The sequence below is a fragment of the Lithobates pipiens genome, unplaced genomic scaffold, assembly GCF_037356315.1.
Source record: "Lithobates pipiens isolate NorthernLeopardFrog02 unplaced genomic scaffold, aLitPip1_a1.2 Scaffold_8, whole genome shotgun sequence".
Classification (NCBI taxonomy): Eukaryota; Metazoa; Chordata; class Amphibia; order Anura; family Ranidae; genus Lithobates; species Lithobates pipiens.
The window spans coordinates 3,236,107-3,250,473 of NW_027507903.1; positions in this window are offsets into that span (position 1 = coordinate 3,236,107).

Genomic DNA, 14,367 nt, shown 5'->3' on the forward strand with positions numbered 1-14,367 from the left:
AGCAATGTTCAAAATGGGTTCAGTAAAGTATTCCTAAGGTAAAGATGTCTGTGCAAAGTGTCCCAATGAAACCGTGACAAAGGGTGGATAAAGGTTGGATGATTGCTCTCACCAACGACCAAACCCGATGTCTTCCGAGCATATGGCCAGTATTTTCTTCAGGTGTGTGTTGGACTGGCTATGAGGGGAGGTTGGAGGCTGGCATTTTCTTCAGGTGTGTGTTGGACCGGCTATGAGGGGAGGTTGGAGGCCGGTATTTTCTTCAGGTGTGTGTTGGACTGGCTATGAAGGAAGGTTGGAGGCTGTTATTTTCTTCAGGTGTGTTGGACTGGCTATGAGGGGAGGTTGGGGGCTGATATTTTTTTCAGGTGTGTGTTAAGCCAGCTATGAGGGGATGTTGGAGGCCGGTATTTTCTTCAGGTGTGTGTTGGATTGCATTTGAGAAGAGGTTGGAGGCCGGTATTTTCTTCAGGTGTGTGTTGGCCTGGCTATGAGGGGAGGTTGAAGGCCGGTATTTTTTTCAGTTGTGTGTTGGACCAGCTATGAGGGGAGGTTGGGGGTCGGTATTTTCTTCAGGTGTGTGTTGGACCATCTTTGAGGGAAGGTTAGAGGCCGGTATTTTCTTCAGGTGTGTGTTGGATCGCCTTTGAGGGGAGGTTGGAGGCCGGTATTTTCTTCAGGTGTGTGTTGGATTGTATTTGAGGGGAGGTTGCAAATTGGTATTTTCTTCAGGTGTGTTGGACTGGCTATGAGGGGAGGTTGGAGGCCAGTATTTTCTTCAGGTGTGTTGGGCCGGCTATGAGGGGAGGTTGGAGGCTGGTATTTCCTTCAGGCGTGTGTTGGACCATCTTTGAGGGGAGGTTGGAGGCCGTATTTTTTTCAGGTGTGTTGGATCGCCTTTGAGGGGAGGTGGAGGCCAGTATTTTCTTCCGATGTGTGTTGGACTGCCTTTGAGGGTAGGTTGGAGGCAGGTATTTTCTTAAGGTGTGTATTGGACCAGCTATGAGGGGAGGTTGGAGGCCAGTATTTTTTCAGGTGTGTGTTGGACCGGTTATGAGGGGAGGTTGGGGGCCGGTATTTTTTTCAGGTGTGTGTTGGTTCGGTTATGAGGGGAGGTCGGAGGCTGGTATTTTCTTCAGGTGTGTGTTGGACCATCTTTGAGGAGAGGTTGGAGGCCGTATTTTTCAGGTGTGTTCGATCGCCTTTGAGGGGAGGTTGGAGGCCAGTATTTTCTTCTGATGTGTGTTGGACTGCCTTTGAGGGGAGGATGGAGGCCGGTATTTTTTTCAGGTGTGTGTTGGACCAGCTATGAGGGGAGGTTGGGGGCCGGAATTTTTTTCAGGTGTGTGTTGGGCCAGCTATAGGGGAGGTCGGGGGCTGGTATTCTCTTCAGGTGTGTGTTGTACAACCTTTGAGGAGAGGTTGGAGGCCGATATTTTCTTCAGGTGTGTGTTGGACCACATTTGACGGGAGGCTGGAGACCGGTATTTTCTTCAGGTGTGTTGGACTGGCTATGGGGGGAGGTTGGAGGCCAGCATTTTCTTCAGGTGTGTTTTGGACCAGCTATGAGGGGAGGTTGGAGGCCGGTATTTTCTTCAGGTGTCTGTTGGACCATCTTTGAGGAGAGGTTGGAGGCCGTATTTTTCAGGTGTGTTGGAGCGCCTTTGAGGGGAGGTTGGAGGCCAGTATTTTCTTCTGATGTGTGTTGGACTGCCTTTGAGGGGAGGATGGAGGCCGGTATTTTTTTCAGGTGAGTGTTGGACTGGCTATGAGGGGAGGTTGGAGGCATGTATTTTCTTCAGGTGTGTGTTGGACCGGCTATGAGGGGAGGTTGGAGGCCGGTATTTTTTTCAGGTGTGTGTTGGACCGGATATGAGGGGAGGTTGGGGGCCGGAATTTTTTTTCAGGTGTGTGTTGGGCCGGCTATGAGGGGAGGTCGGGGGCTGGTATTCTCTTCAGGTGTGTGTTGTACCACCTTTGAGGAAAGGTTGGAGGCTGATATTTTCTTCAGGTGTGTGTTGGACCGCATTTGACGGGAGGTTGGAGACCGGTATTTTCTTCAGGTGTGTTGGACTGGCTATGGGGGGAGGTTGGAGGCCAACATTTTCTTCAGGTGTGTTTTGGACCAGCTATGAGGGGAGGTTGGAGGCCAGAATTTTTTTCAGGTGTGTGTTGGGGCAGCTATGAGGGGAGGTTGGAGGCCGATATTTTCTTCAGGCATGTGTTGGACCATCTTTGAGGGGAAGTTGGAGCCTGTATTTTCTTCAGGTGTGGTGTGTGTTGGATCACCTTTGAGGTGCGGTTGGAGGCCAGTATTTTCTTCTGGTGTGTGTTGGACTGCCTTTGAGTGGAGGTTGGAGGCCGGTATTTTTTTCAGGTGTGTGTTGGACATGCTATGAGGGTAGGTTGGAGGCAGGTATTTTCTTCGGGTGTTGGTTGGACCAGCTATGAGGGGAGGTTGGAGGCTGGTATTTTTTTCACGTTTGTTGGACCGGCTATGAGGGGAGGTTTGAGGCTGGGATTTTATTCAGGCATTTGTTGGACCAGCTATGAGGGGGGGGGGGTTGGAAGCTGGGATTTTTTTCAGGTGTGCGTCGGACCGGCTAGGAGTGGAGGTTGAAGGCCAGTATTTTTTCAGGCATGTTGGATCGGCTATAAGGGGAGCTTGGAGGATGTTCTTTTTTTTTCTCCACAGTTGTGCATGGGACCAGCTATGAGGGGAGGTTGGAGGCTGGTATTGTTTTCAGGTGTGCCTTGGACTAGATATTTTTGGAGGGGAGGTTGGAGGCCGGGATTTTTTTTCAGGCATGTGTTAGACTGAGTATGAGGGGAGGATGGAGGCCGGTATTTTCTTCAGGTGATAAAATTAACACTGCACATCAGAATTTCCCCCATGACTCTTCCCATCATCACAGAGTCCTCTCATCACATCAGAGGCCTACCTTTTGGATCCAGCAGCACGGCAGGTGGGAGATGAAGGACGTCTGGAGGTGGTGAACTTTGGTCCACTCCTGAATGTTAACTTTTCAGTATTTCATTCACTTCATACTGTAACTAATGGAAAACGTGCCTATAGTTCTACCTTAAAGCGTTTGTAAAGCTTTGTTGTTTTTTTTTTTTTTTGCTTTTTTATGTAGCAAGGTCCCAGGCCTCTTTTGCTCTAATGAGGACCTCCAGGACCACAGATAGCTGACATCCTTCTGTATGGGGTGGGTTGTGAGGCGTGGTGGGTGCAGAGTTATTGGGCGCAAGACACTTCTTGAATGAAAAAGAAAAAGTTTATTTCCTTTAACAATCCTTTTTTGGGGGGAGAGAGGGGTAGGGCCAGGACACTCTTAGGTAGTTGCAAGATTAATTGGCAGACTTCGAGACTTCAAGAGAACAGCCAAGCAAAGAAAGGCATTAGAGAAAGAAGCCACATCTACAAGTGCAGGAATGCTGTCTCCTATTGCAACAGTCCTCCTCCACCTCTTACAACCCCTTTAAAGCTTCTTGCACATTGGCACCTGAGCAACATAAACTGCAGTGTATTTACCAATTGCTGTATACAGCCACCCATAGACATGAATGGCTGTGCACAGTTGTAATCAGGTATATGGCAGTACTTGCATGCAAAAAAATATATAAAATTTTCAAAACTTGGAATACACCTGTACACTATACTCATGAGTACCGCCATATACCTGAGTACAGCTGCATACAGACATTCATGTCTGGGGGGGGGGGGGGGGGGGGCAGTCATTTCTTGTTGTGCCTATAGGATAAAAAGGCAAATGAAGGCAAATCTCCCTAATGGTCCATACATGGCAAAAATAAAATAAAAAATAAAATCTGAGGGGTTATAGCCCTCCCTTGCCTTTAGTTTTACATTCACCCCTTCAATACCAGAAACTTTCACCCCCATTCCTGCCCAGGCCAATATCTTCTCCTCGGGGAGAAGTGCACTGCGACCCAATCCCTCCCATTTTTGATTTTAGTGAATCAAATTTCGCCATTGTGTCCACTTCCTGTTTCTCATCCCAGAAGATATGGAACACAGAAGCTGCTGCCTGTCGCGTATCAGGGGTGCCGTGACAGCCCAGGCTGGAGGCTCCCATTTGCAGGTAAGGACCTAGAGTGGTTTGTTTGCACCCCCGTAAAAATTATTTGCCACCACTAGTTATGACATTTTTCAGATAAGTAAGTTTTCTTCGACAATGATCTTTCCTTCAGTCTGTGGTTGAAGAAAAGAAAATTGCATAATGTATGGTCTGCCTTATGTAGGAGGATTTCTTTAACCTCTATGCATCCCCTGAGGATGGTCAATTCACTGGATATATAGAGGGTTTACAACCACTTAAACCACTTCAGCTCTGGAAGGTTTTACCCTCTTCATGACCAGGCCATTTGTTTGCAATTCAGCACCGTCCTACTTTAACTTGTAATTGTGCGGTCATGCAACAACGTACCCAAATTACATTTCTATCTTTTTTTTTCACACAAATTAAGCTTTCCAAAATTTGAGCCCCACTGAGTTTTTTTTTTTGCTACATAAACGAAAAAATAAGGATGTTTTATGACCAAGTAGAAAATATCGTATTTTTTTTTCAAAATTTCCAACTAAAAATCTAATTTCTTCATACATTTAGGCTAACATGTATTTCTGCTACATGTCTTTGGTTAAGAAAAAAAAAACACAATAAGAAGTGCATAGCAATTGGTTTGTGTGAAAGTTATAGTATCTACAATCTATGGGATATACAGTATCTAACAAAAGTGAGTACACCCCTCACATTTGTGTAAATCTTTTCTTCTCTCTTTTCATGTGACAACAGTGAAGAAATGACACTTGGCTACAATGTAAAGTAGTGAGTGTACAGCTTTTATAACAGTGTAAATTTGCTGTCCCCTCAAAATAACTCAACACACAGACATTAATGTCTAAACCGCTGGCAACAAAAGTGAAAATGTCCAAATTGGGCCCAAAGTGTCAATATTTTGTGTGGCCACCATTATTTTCCAGCACTGCCTTAACCTTCTTGGGCATGGAGTTCACCAGAACTTCACAGGTTGCCACTGGAGTCCTCTTCCCCTCCCCCATGACAATATCATGGAGCTGGTGGATGTTAGAGACCTTGCGCTCCTCCACCTTCCATTTGAGGATGTCCCACAGATGCTCAATAAGGTTTAGGTCTGGAGACATGCTTGGCCAGTCCATCACCTTTACTCTCAGCTTCTTTAGCAAGGCAGTGGTCATCTTGGAGGTGTGTTTGGACACACATTAAAAAATAAAAAATAAAAAAAATAAAAAATAAATAAAAGGATATCCATCCAATTAAACCAAAGGTTGCCTACATCCCAGGATACGGTAAACAAAAAGGAGAGACCCCCCAAAAAGGGATGGGACTTTAAGGGCAACAATGTATAATAGTAACATTTTTATTTTATTCATAAGAATACATATATAAATACATAAATAATTACAACAATATTCAAAAGAAGTAAGATGGTGATATTGGTAGGTTCTCAAATAAATCCGAACAGCCCGACCCGTTTCGGAACCAGTTATATCCCTTCGTCGGGGGCACTTGTCAGGAGGAGGATAATATTGTATAACAAAATTCAAAAAACATATAAATAATATAAACAAGTTCACATAGTCTTTTGCTAACAATTGAAAATTAGAACATACAGCATGGTATATAAAAAAAAAACTTACTCATAGCACACAGAACAGGTGTTGACTGTCAGACCAATGGCGAAAAAAAGGAGAACGTGACTAGACCTGGTTACCAACGGCGTACCCCCACTTATCCACACAATTCCTCCAATTAACGCACTATAACAAAATAACAGTGTTCTTTAAGTAGATAATAATGGTGTGTAGCTGGTCCTATATGAGCTCCACGAACACCGATTTACGAAAAAAAGTGTTAATATATTTTCACGCCAACGGCAATAGTACACATAAAACATTACATGTGGCATGAACGAAATTGCTAAGATTGGAGAAATCACATGTGCAAGATACACAAGAAGAAAATAAGGGACAAAGTTAACATTAACAAATGATATTGCCCACCTCTGCCTGAACTTCCGCCAGAAGAAAAACAGGGAAAAATTTTAAAACACCAGACCGCAGGCAAAAAGGACGACACGCAAAAGGCACCAATCCCTTTAAAGGGTATAATCCGCGTGTCAGCCGCGCAACGCTGTGCGTGATGACGTCACATGCCATTGACGTTTCTGGCCAGCACTTGATGCGCCTGTCCTGTCACTGTTTCAGACGGCGGAGACGAACGTGCATCTCGTTGACATGCTCATGCGATCGTTCATCTGTATAAGGTATAGTTTGACCCTTAAAACCTCTCTTGCTCTCTGGCCTATTATACATTTTGCCCGGATACGATATCTGACAGTCTATCCTTTTGTGGACTAATTTTTATAAGTCTTATATATATATATATATATATATATATATATATACTCAGAAAATGCTTTTTTGACATTTTTTTGCCAGATGTTACTGCGGATTGGTGCCTTTTGCGTGTCCTCCTTTTTGGCTGCGGTCTGGTATTTTATAATTTTTCCCTGTTTTTCTTCTGGCGGAAGTTCAGGCAGAGGTGGGCAATATCATTTGTTAATGTTAACTTTGTCCCTTACTTTCTTCTTGTGCATCTTGCACATGTGATTTCTCCAATCTCGTTCATGCCACATGTAATGTTTTATGTGTACTAGTCCCGTTGGCCTGAAAAAATATTAATACTTTTTTCATAGATCGGTGTTCGTGGAGCTCCTATAGGACCAGCGACGCACCATTATTATCTACTTAAAGAACACAGTTATTCTGTGTTAATTGGAGGAATTGTGTGGTACGCCATTGGTAACCAGGTCTAGTCACGTTCTCCTTTTTTTCGCCATTGATCTGACAGTCAACACCTGTTCCGTGTGCTATGGGTACACTTTTTTACATGAAATGCTGTATGTTCTAATTTTCAATTGTTAGCGAAAGACTATGTGAACTTGTTTCTATTATTTATATATATGTTTTTTGAATTTTGTTATACAGCATGAAGCCCTTCCTGACAAGTGCCGCTGACGAAGGGATATAACTGACCCCGAAAAGCGTCGACCTGTTCAGATTTATATGAGAAGCTACTAATATCAGCATCTTTGTATTTACTTCTTTTGAATATTGTTGTAGTTATTTATATATGGATTCTTTTTAATAAAATACACTTTTTACTATTATACATTGTTGCCCCTTAAAGTCCCATCCCTTTTTGGGGGGGGGGTCTCTCCTTTTTGTTTGGAGGTGTGTTTGGGGTCGTTATTAGCCCTCAAAAATTCCACTTGCCTGCTCGCATTTTGCGAGTGTATTTTGAGGGCTGGCGAGTGTGGGCTGACTGGGAGCCGGGGGGGGGGGGGGGGGGGGAGAAAGAAAGAGGAGAGGATATATGTTTAGATAACCAGGTGAGCCGTTCAAAACCGGACTGCGGGCCGGACTTTGGACATGCCTGCACTAATCAATCAGCAAGATTTATGGCTGCCATGTGTCTTCTATACAGTTATCACACTGTGATTAGGAGCACTCTCTTAAAACCAGTCCACAGAAGCAATCAGATTCCAATCTCTCCACCATGGCCAAGACCAAAGGGCTGTCCAAGAATGTCAGGCTCAAGATTGTAGATCTACACAAGGCTAAAATAGGCTTGTGTAGGACTACAATCATTGCCAAGCAGCTTCGTGAGACGGTGACAACAGTTGGAGTGATTATTCGCAAATGGAAGAAACACAAAATAACTGTCAGTCTCCCTCAGTCTGGGGCTCCATGCAAGATCTCGCCTCGTGGAGTTTCAATGATGTGAATGGTGAGGAATCGGCCCAGAACTACACGGGAGGATCTTGTCAATGATCTCAAGGCAGCTGGGACCATAGTCACCAAGAAAACAATTGGTAACACACTACGTGAAGGAATGAAATCCTTAAAGCGCCCGCAAGGTCCCCCTGCTCAAGAAAGCACATGTACAGGGCCGTCTGAAGTTTGCTAATGAACATTTGAATAACTCAGGCCGCGTACACACGGGCGGACTGTTCGCCCAACCTTGTCCGCTGAACAGTGTTTGGGCGGACAGTCCGCTCGTGTCTGGGCTTTCAGCGGACAGTTTCAGCGGACAGTTGGATGGACAAAGTCTTTCGGAAATTCCGAAAAACTGTCCGCTGAAACTGTGTTTGAGCGAACAGTCCGCCCGTGTGTGGGCCTGTCCGCTGTACTTTCGAAATGAGCGGACTGTTCCCGCTCGGAAAGTCCGCCCATTTCGAGCGCGTGTACAGGTAGGCGGGGCCCGCGAGGGAGACGTCGCGGGCTCCGCCGCCTGGAATGGGCTTAAAGGGGAACCCCAACGCCGAAAAAAATCGGCGTGGGGGTTCCCCCAAAGTCCACACCAGACCCTTGTCCGAGCACGCTACCCGGCCGGCCAGGAAAGGGGGGCGAGCGAGCGCGCCCCCCCTCCTGAGCCGTACCAGGCCGCGTGCCCTCAACATGGGGGGGTGCCTTGGGGAAGGGGGGGCCGCGCGGCCCCCCCCACCCCAAAGCACCTTGTCCCCATGTTGATGAGGACAAGGGCCTCTTCCCGACAACCCTGGCCGTTGGTTGTCGGGGTCTGCGGGCGGGGGGCTTATCGGAATCCGGGAGCCCCCTTTAAGAAGGGGGCCCCCGGATACCGGCCCCCCACCCTGTGTGAATGAGTATGGAGTACAATGTACCCCTACCCATTCACCTGTGAAATAAAGTACAAAAAAAAACACAACACAGGGAAAAAATATTTTATTGCACAGCTCCGGAGGGTCTTCCGTCTTCGGGGGTCTTCTCGCCGGACTCCTCCGCTATCTGTGTGTAGCTCTTTTACTAGCGGAGGAGTCCGGCTTTCTTCCTCCCCGCCGCCGGCCTCTTCTCCCGACTTCGGGGGTCTTGTCCCCCTCTTCGGTTCTTCTGCCGGGCCACCGCGCCTTCTTGTAGCTCTTTTACAGGCGGTGGCCCGGTCTTCTGTCGCCGCTGCCTTCCGTTCTTCTGTCGCCGCCTTCGGTTCTTCTGCCGGGCCACCGCGCCTTCTTGTAGCTCTTTTACAGGCGGTGGCCCGGTCTTCTGTCGCCGCTGTCGTCGCCGCCGCCGCCGCCGCCTTCCGTTCTTGTTTTTCTTCTTGTTCTTCTTCTTCTTCTCCTGGAGATGTTGACTCGACGAGCTCTCCGGCCGGAATGCCAGGGCCGCGCTGTGCGGTCACTTATATAGTGACAATGGGGCGGTGTCACATGGTATATGTCACATGGGTTGGTCACATGGTGACCCCGCCCCCTTACGATGTCATAGTCCCCATGTGACATCAACCCATGTGACCAACCCATGTGACATATACCATGTGACACCGCCCCATTGTCACTATATAAGTGACCGCACAGCGCGGCCCTGGCATTCCGGCCGGAGAGAGCGACGTGTCAACATCTCCAGGAGAAGAAGAAGAAGAACAAGAAGAAGAACAAGAACGGAAGGCGGCGGCGGCGACGACGACAGCGGCGACAGAAGACCGGGCCACCGCCTGTAAAAGAGCTACAAGAAGGCGCGGTGGCCCGGCAGAAGAACCAAAGGCGGCGACAGAAGAACGGAAGGCAGCGGCGACAGAAGACCGGGCCACCGCCTGTAAAAGAGCTACAAGAAGGCGCGGTGGCCCGGCAGAAGAACCGAAGAGGGGGACAAGACCCCCGAAGTCGGGAGAAGAGGCCGGCGGCGGGGAGGAAGAAAGCCGGACTCCTCCGCTAGTAAAAGAGCTACACACAGATAGCGGAGGAGTCCGGCGAGAAGACCCCCGAAGACGGAAGACCCTCCGGAGCTGTGCAATAAAATATTTTTTCCCTGTGTTGTGTTTTTTTTTGTACTTTATTTCACAGGTGAATGGGTAGGGGTACATTGTACCCCATACTCATTCACATAGGGTGGGGGGCCGGTATCCGGGGGCCCCCTTCTTAAAGGGGGCTCCCGGATTCCGATAAGCCCCCCGCCCGCAGACCCCGACAACCAACGGCCAGGGTTGTCGGGAAGAGGCCCTTGTCCTCATCAACATGGGGACAAGGTGCTTTGGGGTGGGGGGGCCGCGCGGCCCCCCCTTCCCCAAGGCACCCCCCCATGTTGAGGGCACGCGGCCTGGTACGGCTCAGGAGGGGGGGCGCGCTCGCTCGCCCCCCTTTCCTGGCCGGCCGGGTAGCGTGCTCGGACAAGGGTCTGGTGTGGACTTTGGGGGAACCCCCACGCCGATTTTTTTCGGCGTTGGGGTTCCCCTTTAAGCCCATTCCAGGCGGCGGAGCCCGCGACGTCTCCTTCGCGGGCCCCGCCTACCTGTACACGCGCTCGAAATGGGCGGATTTGCCTCCTCCTTACGTGGGCGAGTCCGTTCATTTCAAAAGTTGAGCGAACTGTTTGGCAAACAGTTTGCTGAAACAGTCCGCTCGTGTGTGGGCAAGTCCGCTCATGCAAATTTTGAGCGGACTGTTTGCCGAAACTGTTTGACGAACAAGGTTGGGCAAACAGTCCGCGCGTGTGTACGCGGCCTCAGAGGAGAACTGGGTGAAAGTGTTGTAGTCAGAAGAGACCAAAATTGAGGTCTTAGGCCGCGTACACACGCGGGGACTGTTCGCCCAACTTTGTCCGCTGAACAGTGTTTCGGCGGACAGTCCGCCCGTGTGTGGGCTTTCAGCGGACAGTTTCAGCGAACAGTCTGCTGAACAAAGTTTTTCGGAAATTCCGAAAAACTGTCCGCTGAAACTTGGTTTCGGCGAACAGTCCCCTCGTGTGTAGGCTTGTTCGTCAAACTAAGTTCCGCGCATGCTCAGAAAGGATTTACACGCCGAAAGTTGTAATGCAATGTATAGGACGTCGTATTTTCCGTCCCGTCGTACGTGCCGTTCACGTCATCGCGCACGGTTTCAGCAAACTGTTCGTTCGTCGTGTGTGGCCAAGTCCGTCCATGCTAATTTTGAGCGGACTGTTTGCTGAAACTGTTTGACGGACAAAGTTGGGCGAACAGTCCCCGCGTGTGTACGCGGCCTTAGGCATCAACTCAACTCGCTGTGTTTAGAAGAGGAATGCTGCCGTGACCCCAACAAAACATCATGCTTCGGGGGCGTTTTTCTGCTAAGTGGACAGGACAAGTTCAAAGCATCAAAGGGATGATGGACGGGGTCATGATCCATCAAATCTTGGGTGAGAACCTCCTTTCCTCAGCCAGGGCATTGAAAACGGACCATGGATGGGTATTGCAGCATGACAATGACCCAAAACACACGGCCAAGGCAACAAAGGAGTAGCTAAAGAAGATGCACTTTAGGGTCCTGGAGTGGCCTACCCAGTCTCCAGCCCTTAATCCCATAGAAAATATGCGGAGGGAGCTGAAGGTTCAAATTACCAAACATCAGCCTCGAAACCTTAATGACTTTGAGAGGATCTGCAAAGAGGAGGAGGGACAAAATCCCTCCTGAGAGTGTGCAAACCTGGTAGCCAACAACAAGAAACGTCTGACCTCCGATTGCCAACAAGGGTTTGGTCACCAAGTACTAAGTCATGTTTTGGGAAGGGGTCAAATACTTATTTCACTTATTAAAATGCAAATCGATTTATAACTTTTTTGAAAATGTGTTTTTCTGGATATTTTTGTGATTCTGTCTCTCACGGTTGTATATAAACCGACCATTAAAATTATAGACCGATAATTTCTTTGTCCGTGGGCAAACGTACAAAATCAGCAGGGAATCAAATACTTTTTTCTTCCTTACTGTACACGTAACGTGATTTTGACTGCACATGCAGACCTGCCACAGTATATGTAGCGCGGATGGTCAGCAAGTCATAAGGCTATAAGAAAAATATATAAAATCTATTATAGAATATAAAAAGCAAGCGTTATCCCAACACAGTTGCAAAAGTGGAAATATGCTTTTACTCCTTCCCGACCAGCCGCTGAACTTGTGCTGCGGCAGGTTAGCTCCCCTGGGCAAATGGACAAAACTGTAATTTCACCTTTTGACCACTAGGGGGCGCATTGCGTGCCGCCAATGCAATGACTGCCGGGCACCCGCGATCACTCCAGAGACAGAACGGAGATCTGTAAATGTAAACAGACAGCTCTCCGTGCTGTCAGGGGTGAGGACTAGGGATGAGCTTGGTGTTCGAGTCGAACAGTGTTCTCTAATTGAGCCATCTGCAGGAGTTAGTGGGTGTTGTGTGCTTCCAGCGCAGTATACACCTGTAGCTACCTATATTGCTGTTCTCTAATTGAGCCATCTGCAGGAGTTAGTTGGTGTTGTGTGCCTCCAGCGCAGTATACACCTGTAGCTACCTATATTGCCGTTCTCTAATTGAGCCATCTGCAGGAGTTAGTGGGTGTTGTGTGTTTCCAGCGCAGTATCCACTGTATCAACCTATATTGCTGTTCTCTAATTGAGCCATCTGCAGGAGTTAGTTGGTGTTGTGTGACTCCAGCGCAGTATACACCTGTAGCTACCTATATTGCTGTTCTCTAATTGAGCCATCTGCAGGAGTTAGTGGGTGTTGTGTGACTCCAGCGCAGTATACACCTGTAGCTACCTATATTGCTGTTCTCTAATTGAGCCATCTGCAGGAGTTAGTGGGTGTTGTGTGCCTCCAGCACAGTATACACCTGTATCTACCCTTTATTGGTGGTGTTCTCTAATACAGCCATCTGCAGGAGTTAGTGGGTGTTATGTGCCTCCAGCACAGCACAATATACAGCTTTATCTACCATTTATTGCTGGCGTTCTCTAATACAACCATATGCAGGAGTTAGTTGGTGTTGTGGGCCTCCAGCCCAGTATACATCTGTATCTACACTTTATTGCTGGTGTTCTAAAATAAAGGCATCTGCAGGAGTTAGTGGGTGTTGTGCGCCTCCATCACAATATACACTAACCAATTGCTGGTTTTCCCATCTCCCTGCAGGCCATTAACATGTCTGGAAGGCCAACAAAAGGAGAGGCAGACAGGCACGAGCCAATAAAAGAGGGCAAGCATGCTCTGTGTCTAGAGACAACAGTGCTGGTCGTGGACGTGGTGCATTGTCATCAGCCATGGGACACGCTTTTCCTTATTTTCGTCAGCTGGACGTGTTGAGCCGCATCATGCCGAAGACTTGGTAGAGTGGATGACCAAGCCCTCTTCATCCTCCCTCACCCAGGCTCAGGGTACGAGCAAAGCAGCTGCCAACGCATCCTCTTCCCTCATCTCAATGTCATCATCAGTCACTCCTTCCCTAGACCCACCATGTCCCCCTGAGGAGTCCCCCGAACTGTTTGATCAGTGTTGGGTACATGCTCCAGGAGGATGCCTAGAGTTTTGTAGGCTCTGATGATAATACCCAGCTAGAGGAAGGCAGTAGCGTGAGCGCAGAGAGAGGGGATGCTCAAGGACAGCAATCTGGCAGTCATGTTCCACAAGCTGCAGCATACTGCCAGGTTTGCTCCAGTGATGAAGAGGGAGGGGATGAAGAGGTCACTGACTCCACATGGGTGCCTGGTAGGAGAGGAAGAGGAGGCACATCTCCAACAAGGCAGGATGCCCTCCGGGGGCCAGCTTAGGGGCAGCACCCTGACTGAATCACACCGCAGAGCTCCATCTGTGCAGGGCACTGCCTCTGCGCATTATTCTAAAAGTTCTTTGGTGTGGGCCTTTGAGACGAGTGCATCAGATCTCACCGCTGCTATTTGCAACATATGTCTCAAGCATATCTCGCTGGCCAAAACATGAGCCGCTTGGGCACCACATGCTTGACCAGACATATGTTGACCTGCCATGCAGCTCGTTGGCAAGCTTACCTCAAAGACCCACACCAAAGAACAAAGCCAACCTCTCCTTGCTCCTCATCAGCTGGGATCTCCAACCCCACTAGACCTTCAGTCCTCTCTGAATCCTGCACTGAGAGGAATGAAGGTGTAGAATTAGGTGCGTCACAGCCAAGTGCTAGCACTACACCCACATCGGATTGTAGCAGGCAAATTTCCCTGCCCCAGATGCTGGAACGTAAAAATAAGTTCACTCCCAGCTATCCACATGCCCAGCGGTTGAATGCTAGCTTGGCTAAATTGCTAGCACTTCAACTGCTGCCTTTTCAGTTGGTAGACTCAGCCCCCTTCCGTGAGTTTGTGCAATGTGCGGTTCCTCAGTGGCAGGTCCCCAAATGCCACTTTTTGTCACGGAAGGCGATTCCGGCTCTCTAACGGCATGTGGAAGGCAATGTCCTTGCCTCGCTGGACAGGGCGGTCAGCGTTAAGGTGCATATGGTCCAGCAGGCAAGGACAGGGACGTTACCTGTCCTTAACGGCCTATTG